Here is an 11,256-nt window from a genome sequence, read left to right as displayed (position 1 = left end):
GCAGAGGGCGTGGCAGTATCTACACGAGACAGTGGATTTCACGTCATAATTTAGACCAGACGTGGCTGGAATTTATACATCCCACATAGCCAAACGGATGCCTTTCTTTGATAACCGTTTTACTGCCGTTCGGAAAAACAGGAATTACCATTTTTCTTTAACCTAGTCAACTGTTTGGGTTTGCACGTGCATTGTGTTTACACTAATAATTTAATGGACCCGTTTGAACTTTTACCTGCAGACATCAAAGACAATGAAATTTAAAAAATTGTTAGCCATCTGTCACTCTTAGCTCTGTTCATACTTTTTGACCTTATAAAAATTAATCAAAGATGAAATTTTTTGAAAGTAAATGTTGGTGACACTCCCCTGTAAAATAAATGGGTCCGGTCTTGTCAATGATAACAGTACGTAATTCGACCGGATTTAACATGCTTGCAAGTCAATCAAATGCCTAGTACAAGACAGTGGTGTAAAACAGAAGATGAGAATAGACTATAAAACATTTAGAAAAGACTCGTCATCTAAGGCAAACATTTTTCAACGAGCTCCTCTGTCCGTTTTTTGAATAGGGGAACTGAGACCAACTTCTGCATTTTTTTTTTAACTTTATTTCATCTTGAATAACGTGGAAATTCCAATTTTCAATTAAAAAAAAGCTGTGAAATGTTCTTTGGATGAAACAGTTCAATTATGGTTTTGGATGACTGATAATTTCATGGTTTACCTTTTGTGAAAGTGTACAGATAAAAAGTTACAATTAAACATTTCTACGTTTTTTTCAACAAAATATACAATGATTATTTGTACGTTAGCAGAGAATTTGATATAAATTTAGTGAAACAAACGATTAAGGAAAAAGAAAATAATTTAGCACGATCGTTTGATCCACAGATACAAATTTGCGTAAATTTTTACCATGTTTCACGATAAATCAAGAAAAGAAGTTTTCCGCCATGTTATTGAATATTTTCAGAACGATATTGATATTGACTCAAATCTACTTTTCAACCATTATGATATCAACAATTTTAAAATGCACTGAACTTAATCTTCAAGCTTTTCCGATAAAACTCATTTCAACTCAGACATAATATTGTAGAATTGATAGCAACATGACTGAACATTGCTATTGGGTAATTAGGCAAAAATGACGTATTTTAGCAGGCTTTTTAATACAAGTAGTATACGAATATTATTCCATATTGATAAAACTTAAGTACACTGTGTCTAAACTACCCCGGATAAAAATGTTCGGACTCAATAGTATATAATATCCGGTACGGTGAGGGACCATCGGCAGACAGAGAAATGGTAGGATTTCTATTTATTTATTTGTTATTTTTATGATATTGAAGAAAATAAATAAACATATAACTAATTTCAATTATGAGATAAAATATTTTCTACAACCGTTCTGAATTAACGGAGAAAAAAGTAAAAAGGCATGTCAAAATGATGAATTAAATGACCTTTGGATCGAATTTGTTTAATTTCTCGTTAAATTGTGCATATTGTATGGAAAGAAAGGTAAGGCAAGAAAGATATTAAGATGGAAATTGCAAAATTTCGTCACTTCGTGCTTCTCAATGTTTGTATTTATGTGCATGGAACGAAATAAATGGGTCATGTCAAAATGGAAGGACCCGGATTTGTCTTTGCATAAGGCCCGGTTTGCTTTTTTTTTAAAACAACAAATTTACGAAAAGCAACGTTAACACGATTCAGAATAGTGTCCGTCAAAAGAAATTCAATATAGATGTTATTGGAAAACAAGCCTGTCGTGTTATGATTTATTTTAAAAGGAAAATTTTAGAAAGAAGGACACATTTTTTGAATGCTATACGTATACCTTTTTCTGTTTCTACGTATACCATGTAAGAAACAAGATTCAAAATGTGAATGTACATGGTTCCTTGTTGCACTCCTCTGATTTAAGCATGCATTTCATTAAATCTATTATAACATCATGATTTTTGTTTGTTTACTATACTTTAGCACATAATACTGTAAAATTAAATAAGAAGATGTGGTATGATTGTGTCACCATATCAATTAATTAAAAGAGTAGAGCTAGCATACTTTATTATACTATATGCTATGTTTAAAATATTAACTCATTCATTCATTTATTCATTCATTGACGGACAGTCATAAAAAGACTTTAGGTTATACTTGTATTCTACACGATTTAATGGTACATGCAACCCCGCAAATGTTTCTGGTACTGTGTATACTGTGTTACAGTTTTTCACACTTGAGCAGACACATTTCAAGTTCAAAGGAAACTTTAAGCTAACATTTGAAATAAATGGTTTGCAGCATATTATCGTCACAATATCTACTTCTTTTTTAGAACAACCTACTTTGTAGTTAGAATCTCTGTAAAATTTGCCATTTTACATGAGAGTTAAATGAATATAAATACAAAAGTATCATAAGAACATAGGGTAACAATTGCCTGTAGCTGAAATGAACATGGCAGTTTTCGAAGATAATGTCATTGTCATTGTTACAATGATTTGAATGTAATTAAATCGTGATATTAGTCATGTCTAGTGTTAAGAGAACATCTTCTTTAATATACGTGTCTTTAATTCCATAGAAAGACGTATAAAAAGTATCTCACTAATGTACTGTGCTGTTGTTTTCCGACTAATCATAGCATCGGTAAAATACTTTGCCTTAATTTACATATTTTAAATTTAAATTTACAGGTGATTCAATGAACGATGGGGATAACAATCCAATGAATGGTATGATGTTTTCTACTCGTGACAAGGATAACGACTTAAAACCACTTCGGTCGTGTTCTGATTCCAAAAATAGTGGTTGGTGGCATGCGAAATGTACTAATGCCAACATCAACGGTGTGTTCAAAGACAACCTTAATTGGAAATCGTGGCGCAAAGACGGCATAACAAAGACAAGAATGATGATTAAACCAAGAAATAAAAAAACACAAGAAAAAATGTATGATAGATGAAACCTTTATAATACAAACACTTTTTTGATTTTTTTTTTATATCAATGTATTAATCTTGACATCCGTAAAAAATGGTATACTAAATTCAGTTCAATTATCAAAAACCAAGGTTATCTTGGCTTCACATGCAGCGAAAACGATATGACCATAATAAATATTTTACAATGCAATGACACATTACTCAACGCTATAATGGGAATAATAACCACTTCAGATTCATATAAACATAAATATATCTAGAACAGTATTGATATTACGAGTTAAAGAAATGCGAACGCCTTGTTTCATGTCAGATACGATTGCTCTGCTATGTATTTTACACCTCCATACAATAATATCAACGATATTTTTCTTGCTTAATAAACTTGTCACATTCTCTTGCATGCTTTCTTGTCATCAATGATGAAGTGCAGTTGGCTCCTTTGTTTATTGTGAACATAAACTGTGATACGTTATTTCGGTATGCGCTCGCTTACATTGACATCTTGGATTTCAATCAACATAAAATATATTTTTTAAAACATTATATGTGGGGTATGAGAGAACTAACTACCAACTTACGATTACCGATTACAGTAAAACAGAAGGTAATATTAATTAAAACTTATATTTCCACAGGATTGGCTCCAATCTATTCTTATTATTTGTTTTAACTGGCATGCCTTTTGAAATAATTATTCTGAAATCTTTTTTCCTTTTCAACTTCATACACCATGTACAACCAAAAACATTTAAAAAAAAAGTCTAGATTTTGTTTTATCTTCGTTTTATGGCATATTTAAATCTTTGAATTTGAATTTTACCATTTTTGTTTTGTAAGCTGGTTGAAAAAAAATCTTTTTTCTGGATGTCAAAGGATGCCTTACTAAGTTTCGCCTATTCAACATCGATTATGTCAATTCTGCTTTATATAGTTTGTATGTTGTTTAAGATTTGTATTTGTCTATAAATTTATATGACTGTAATTTCCCCTTCCATACCCAAACCGAGTCAATTAAAAAAGTGACAAAAAAAAGATAGAAGATACCATGTTAGACCAGCGGTGAAATCATAAAAAAAAGTGATTTATTGCACCCATAGAACACATGGCTAAATCATATATCCTTGGAAAGAAAAAATCGTAAATTTTCAGATTAATGGTGCCATAATCCTCAGAAGTGGTCAATTTTGCATAAAGGTTAACAATTATATATTTCCAAATGTTGTATTCTTAACTGTAAATTTGGTGTTTATTTCAGAACTTGTAAACATATTGTTAAGTCGATATTTGATTCAGCATTTATGAAGCTTGTAGGAGATATCAAATTAGAAAAATAACGTTTTTATGCATTAAAATTGACGTTTTTATTAGTTAAGAATTTTGTTCAATTATGACTCAATTTTGTTTCCATACAAGGATAGCCTTGAACTTTGATTATACAAATTCATATAAAAATGTACTTTGTAATAGACTTGTCAGTATTTAAAACTTAAACGGGAAGTAAAGAAGGGGAAAACTTAATTTTATTGAATTTAGTCCCACTGACTTATTAGTCAGTATTTGACATTTTTATTTCAGACTAAATGTATCTATGACATTTCTGTTTTTACATAAACATGTGTTCGTATAAATGTTTTCAAAATATATATTAGTATCCTGTCAACGTTTCTTCGCGTTTTTTGACGTTTGTAATGTGCCGAGTACCATATCGTATAGAAGGAAAATAATGTTTGTGTGATAACTTACATAAATGTATTAACAACAGAAAAAACAATAAACAATAACTGAATGCAAAGTAAGTCTTTTAAATTCATTCGAATGTTTAAGATGAAAATAGCTCAAATAATTAATCAGCATCATCATCATCATCATCATCAACATCTGTCAAGTATGTATTGATATAATGACACAGGTGTTTTACATTGACAAAGTCAGTACAAGACAAATTATTTTCAAAACGCACAAATCTTATTGCACACTGATTAACCTTTGCACATGCACACCAAACCTTGAAGGAAGTCGGATGACATTTGACCTTCAAACAAGAACGGTTCAAGAGCAAAATTTCCTGCTTTCCAACTAAAATTGTAGAAGCGACCCAAGAACCGATTTAGCATCATGCGCATTCACCAGATTTTTCAATAGAGATCTCAACACGCGTAGTTAAAATGATGCTTCAAGGTAGAAATTGGGCTTAGTTAGAGCATTTACAGGTGGCAAATTTCACATATAGCCTGTTCAGATTTTTATGGCAACGTTAAGACTTTTTCTTGGCATCTTACCACATTGCTATCAACCTGACGTCAAATGAATCATTTATATATTATGGTGATATATAGAATAAGGCATTGCATTGACGGGGGATTACTCATTGAATTGATAGGGTGTTTCTTTCAATACCTTTAGTAAGGATTCCAACAGTATGTGCAGTCGGAAGGAACGAACATAAAACTGAATTCATTGACTCTCACAACTTAGGAATGTAACGCCGACAATACGTAGGGCTAGACACTATTCCTGTGTGAAACTACAATGCAGATATACGAGTCATTAAGCGAAAGCTTTAGTGGCATCATCAATAGTAACAACAGTAACGGTACCAATTTTACTGCACCAGATGCGAATTTCGACAACAAAATTATTCAGTGATGATCGAGATCAAAATGTTGAAAATCCAAAACTTATTAAAAAAAAAATGAAGAGCTTATAAACCAATAAAAAAAAAAATAGTATACCCAAAGACATGCAGGAATCAGAGCTTAGCATGAAGGAGATATTATCCTTAATTTAAAATGATTTCAAACCTTTTGAAACAAAAAAATTTAAAAACACATTATACGTTTTTTTCATTTCCAGTACCGAAGTACTGGCTACCGGGCTGTAGTAACAGTCCACTAGCAGAAGTATCGAGCAGTTGTAATATTAAAATAAGGGTACCTATTTTACTGGATCAGATGCGATATATATGGAACTGCTGAATACTATGTTAGATTTACCTTTGCTTTGTTGTAGTTGTATAATAATTGAATCGCTGTAATAATTCTACAACCTATATGGCGTTGTCAGTTTATTTTCGATTTATTAGTTTTTATGTCCTTCGGGTATCTTGAGCCTCTCTTTTATCAATATATAACAATCTTTTAAAAAGCTTGTTATTTTGAAACAGAGGAGAGAACATCATAAAGGAAAGCATCATGAATTTTAAACGGATGTGAATTCTCTTTTTGCCTTATCTATGTTTATAACGGATTTGAATAGGTTTGACTTCAGAAGTACAGGGCTAAAGTAGGTAAAAACAACTCATTGGAACATGTATACTAGTATCAGAAAAATACGGAACTCTTTGTAAATTCAAAATGGAGAAGTCTACATAAAATTTGACAAAAACGCCAGCAAAAAATCCGAGTAACGCTAAAAAGTCCTGTGAAGAAAGCACAAAAACAAATAAAAGGAAAATTGAGAATTAATAAAAAGTTCACAACTTCAGGACCTATTATCTATCGCTCGGGACCATCTTGTATTATTTGTGAAGTATACATCAAGCTGATACAATAAAGATATATAGTACCAAGAAAAATCACCGACCTTTAACGTTTTATACAGATCAGACAGGAATCCGACTAAAAAAACATTTAGGTCAATATATGGTCTTCAACAAGATAAACACTACACAAGTGTTAAAACAATATGTCATATTGTTAAACTTGTACAAAACGAGGCTTGATATCTTTTAAGGTTATAATCTCTTCTGTTATTTCATTGAAACATACACTCATTTCAACAAAAATTTAAAATAACTTATAGAAGATACCAGACTTTTAGTTTGTCTTTCTACAAATGACAGTGACGCCCGAATCAAAACAAGTTAAAAGGCCAAATACAGTTCGAAGAGGTGGAGCATTGAGAAAAAAAACATACCGAAAGGTTTTGCAAATACAGCTAATGTAGTATATTTCTGGTGTCGAAAATCCTAAGAATTTCGAACAATTCTAAGTTTTGTATACAGTTGATTTACTAATATTACCATATCAATGATAATTCGTGTCAACACAGAAATACTGACTACGTACAACGCAGTGTTCAATTCAGTTCGACAATACTAATTGCAATATTTTAACATTGTATAATCCTTTTTTTTTATTTGAATGTCTGTTCTATAAGCGTAAGTCATAACTATGCCATGCATCACTGTTCCAATGTAAAATTAAATTTCCTTCTTAATTGAAGTTTTGATTGATCATACTAGTTAAAAGCTTAAAATATTGCACATCAAAAGTACTTATGAAATATTTACCGTGTTTACTGAATTGTTACGTAATAAGTGTTATTGTGCCGATTTAAAGATAACCAGATATTTTGATTGTCAATAAAGCCAATTTAGAAATCATTAATATTTTAGTATACATTACACATGTTACACAGATGTCAATTCACTGCAGATAATGTTCCAGGGATTAGTACAAGTGTACTGGTACACTAATTATAGCATGCCTTTTACGACTTTATTCAAAACGATCCATAACGAGTCCCGAATTATTAGTAGCGGCTTCATACGCTTTCTAACAAATGAAATGTTTTGTTGGAGTCAAACAACATAATACCTTCATACAAGATATAGTACATAATGTTGACAATGAATTAGAATCTCGTTACGTTGTAACATGTCATATCAGTTCGAGTGTGTATAATCCAGGGTGTTTGCACAACAGATTATCTGCAGATGAAGGCAACTAGTAGTCGTCAATGAGTAAATACCATACCGTATATTAATCAATAAAATGTCCCGACATGTCAAATATAGAATAATTCAAATGAAAAAACTCTTTGGCCTATAGTCCGGTCTAAAGGGGTCCTGTCCGCCTAAAAAACAATACAACTTTTTTATTGCTATCATTTAACGTATTTGACTAAGAAATTACATTTGATAACTGTCCACCCATTCATTTTAACCTTATTTATTTACTAATTGCTCCATTGATCATCATGTACCGCCCATTTTCCGATCCTTACGGAGGTTTAACATTGTCATGTCGGCCATTTTCCGTCTCCTGTTAACAACAGGGAGTCGTAGTTGTTTTTTTTTTTTTTCACGTGCACAGTTTCTGCTTTTTCCGTGTCATTCCGTCAACCAATCAGATATCCGTTGCCTTCCAAGTACTTCGCGCGGTTTCTGTAGCAGACACGCCTATCACAATATCGGAACAGAAGACATGTTCACAAAACGAGCATTTGGAAGAATTATTGTGATATAGTGTATTCTCTCTGGTCAATTATAAGCATATAAGTTATTCTTAACTGATGTTTGCAAATATAATTTATAATGAGAACATAGTGTTCTATATCCATATTTCATGGAACCACGTGCTCTGTCCATGAAAAAAATCTTGACCACGAGTCTAAGTCTGCACGAATATTATTTTTAGTATAAAAATTTAATTATACACAAAATATTGTATCCGAAGAATCAACATTGTCCTTGCGAGTTAGGTATCGATCTGCTTTTGTTTTGCTAATATTATTTTCGGAAAAAGTAGAAGGGGGAGAGGCAAACAAGAGCTTCACACGAGGTTCTTTCGTTACAGAAAACCATCAACGTACTGAAGTATACATCAAGCTGATAAAATAAAGATATATAGTACCAATAAAAATCACCGACCTTTAACGTTTTATACAGATCAGACAGGAATCCGACTACAAAAAATATTTACATCAATATATTGTCTTTAACGACATAAACACCATACAAGTGTTAAAACAATATGTCATATTGTTAAGTTTGTACAAAACGAGATTTGATATCTTTTAACGTTATAATCTCTTCTGTTATTCCATTGAAACATACACTCATTCCAAGTACAAAATTTAAAAAAACTTATAGAAGATACCAGACTTATAGTTCGTCTTTCTACAAAAGACAGTGACGCCCGAATCAAAAAAAAGTTAAAAGGCCGAATACAGTTCGAAGAGATGGGGCATTGAGAACAAAACATACCGAAAGGTTTTTGCAAATACAGCTAATATAGTCTTTTTCTGGTGTCGAAAATCCTAAGTATTTCGAACAATTCTAAGTTTTGTAAAGAGTTGATTTACTAGTATTACCGTTTCAATGATATATCGTGTCAACACGAAAATGCTGACTTCTTACAACGCAGTGTTCAATTCAGTTTGACAATACTAATTGCAATATTTTGACATTGTATAATTTTTTTTCTATTTGAATGTCTGTTTCATAAGTGAAAGTTATAACTATGCCATGCATCACTGTTCCAATATAAAATTAGATTTCTTTCTGAATTGAGGTTTTGATGAATCAGTCAATAGGTACATACAATGATGAATACTAGTAAATAGGTACATATAATGCAAATCAAAAGTTCCTTTAAAATATTTACCGTGTTTACTGAATTGATACGTAATAAGTGTTATAGTGCCGATTTAAATATAACCAGAAATTTGGTTGTCTTTAAAACCAATCTAGAAACCATTAATATTTTACCATACGTTACAAGCATGTCAATGTTGACAATGAATTAGAATTTCGTTACGTTGTAACATGTCATATCAGTTCGAGTGTATATAATCCAGGGTGTACTCTGTAGATGTAGTCAACTAGTAGTCGTCAATGAGCAAAAATGAACACGTATATTAATCTATAAACTGTCCCGACATGTGAAATATAGAATAATTTAAATGAAAAAAACTCTGTGGCCCAATTGATGTACCAAGCAATAACCACAAAACACATATGATAAACAACGACCAATAACAACCACCGAATAACAGGTTCCTGACCTAGGATAGCATAGCATGTGGCGGGTTTTCAACATGTTTACGAGCGATCATCCTTCCCTGTAAATGGAAAGTGATTTAACAACACAACATAAACACAAATGGTAAAATTAGTTAAAAAAATGACTCATTAGATCGATATAAAGGACAAAGTGAATATATCTACAAAGTTCCAATCTAGGAGTACTCTCTATAAAAATGTCATAAACATTAGTTTCTTTCTTTTTCAACGATGAAGATTAGAAATATTTCTAACAAGTTATTTAAGTGCGTACGCAATTACTATTGATTTAATGGATAACAGTCCAAATACAGCAAAGAAATCGACTAAGAGCAAGTAAAAAGTATCATATAAAAAATAACGAACTGCAAGGAAAATTCAAAACAGAAAGTGGCAAAATCGATGGCTTAAACAAAATAAACGAATGGAAAACAACTGCCATATTCCCGACTTGGTACTGGCATTTCCTCATGTAGAAAAAAGGTGGATTAAACCTTATTTTATAGCTAAACCTCTCACTTAAATGAAAATAACACTGATTCAAGTTTATGCGTCCTGAACAACTTTCTGAATTTACTTTCCTCTGTACACTAAAACACGCTTTTGAGTCTGAGGCGATTTTCCCTATCAATCTTCATCAGAAACACTCAAAGCCAAGGGTATATAAGTAACAAAATAGTTGAAGTGCTATGTGTTTAAAAGGCACCTAAATATAATAGCCAAATTGATCTAAGGTTAATTCATTTGAGGGCGTTGAAACCTTAGTTTCTTGATAGTTTAAGGAATGTTTTGTCATAAATCCTGTCAGTACCGAAGCACTGACTAGCTACGTAGCTGATGATACCCTCGGGAAGTCATAGTCAAGCAGCTGTTGTATTTAACCAGTGTTTTGCAAAATGCAAAAAAAAGGAACAACGACTGAAATCATCACTACAAAATTTGATAGAGATTAGGAAAATCTGGCTGTTGTATTCAACCAGTGTTTTGCAAAATGCAAAAATAAGGAACAACGACTGAAATCATCACTACCAAATTTGACAAGGATCCTTCTTCTTGATTTTCGTAGATTTATGATACCAAATTGCGTATTTACGGTATACGCAAAAGGTGTCTACATTTAATAAAAGTTTTTCGTTGGTAACCGTATATTATTCAATTTCATAGGACTGCGAAATAAAATAGTTTAAGTATTCTCTTAAGGCATTAATGAGCTGTCATGCGTTTGTTTTATGAAATGAAATGAGAGTTTAAAGCTCAACCAATTGAAATCATACGACTTTCTAATATGAAGTTTCAAGCTCCACTGAAAATTAATAAATTTCCAAAATATTTATTGTGATGTTATTGAAATTTCAATTTCGATTAGTTTCTTCTTTCTTTTATCAACGTATAAACTATATAAAATTAAAATAACTTATTCATGACAGGTATCAAAAGACCAATCTATCATACAATGAATCGATCACTTTGTTACATCGTCAAAGAGTCACCACATTTCTT

Source organism: Mytilus californianus, unplaced genomic scaffold (genome assembly GCF_021869535.1).
Source record: "Mytilus californianus isolate M0D057914Y unplaced genomic scaffold, xbMytCali1.0.p SCAF_13, whole genome shotgun sequence".
In the NCBI taxonomy this organism is placed as follows: Eukaryota; Metazoa; Mollusca; class Bivalvia; order Mytilida; family Mytilidae; genus Mytilus; species Mytilus californianus.
The sequence above is the reverse complement of the archived record's forward strand: the minus strand, read 5'-3'. Positions refer to the sequence as shown.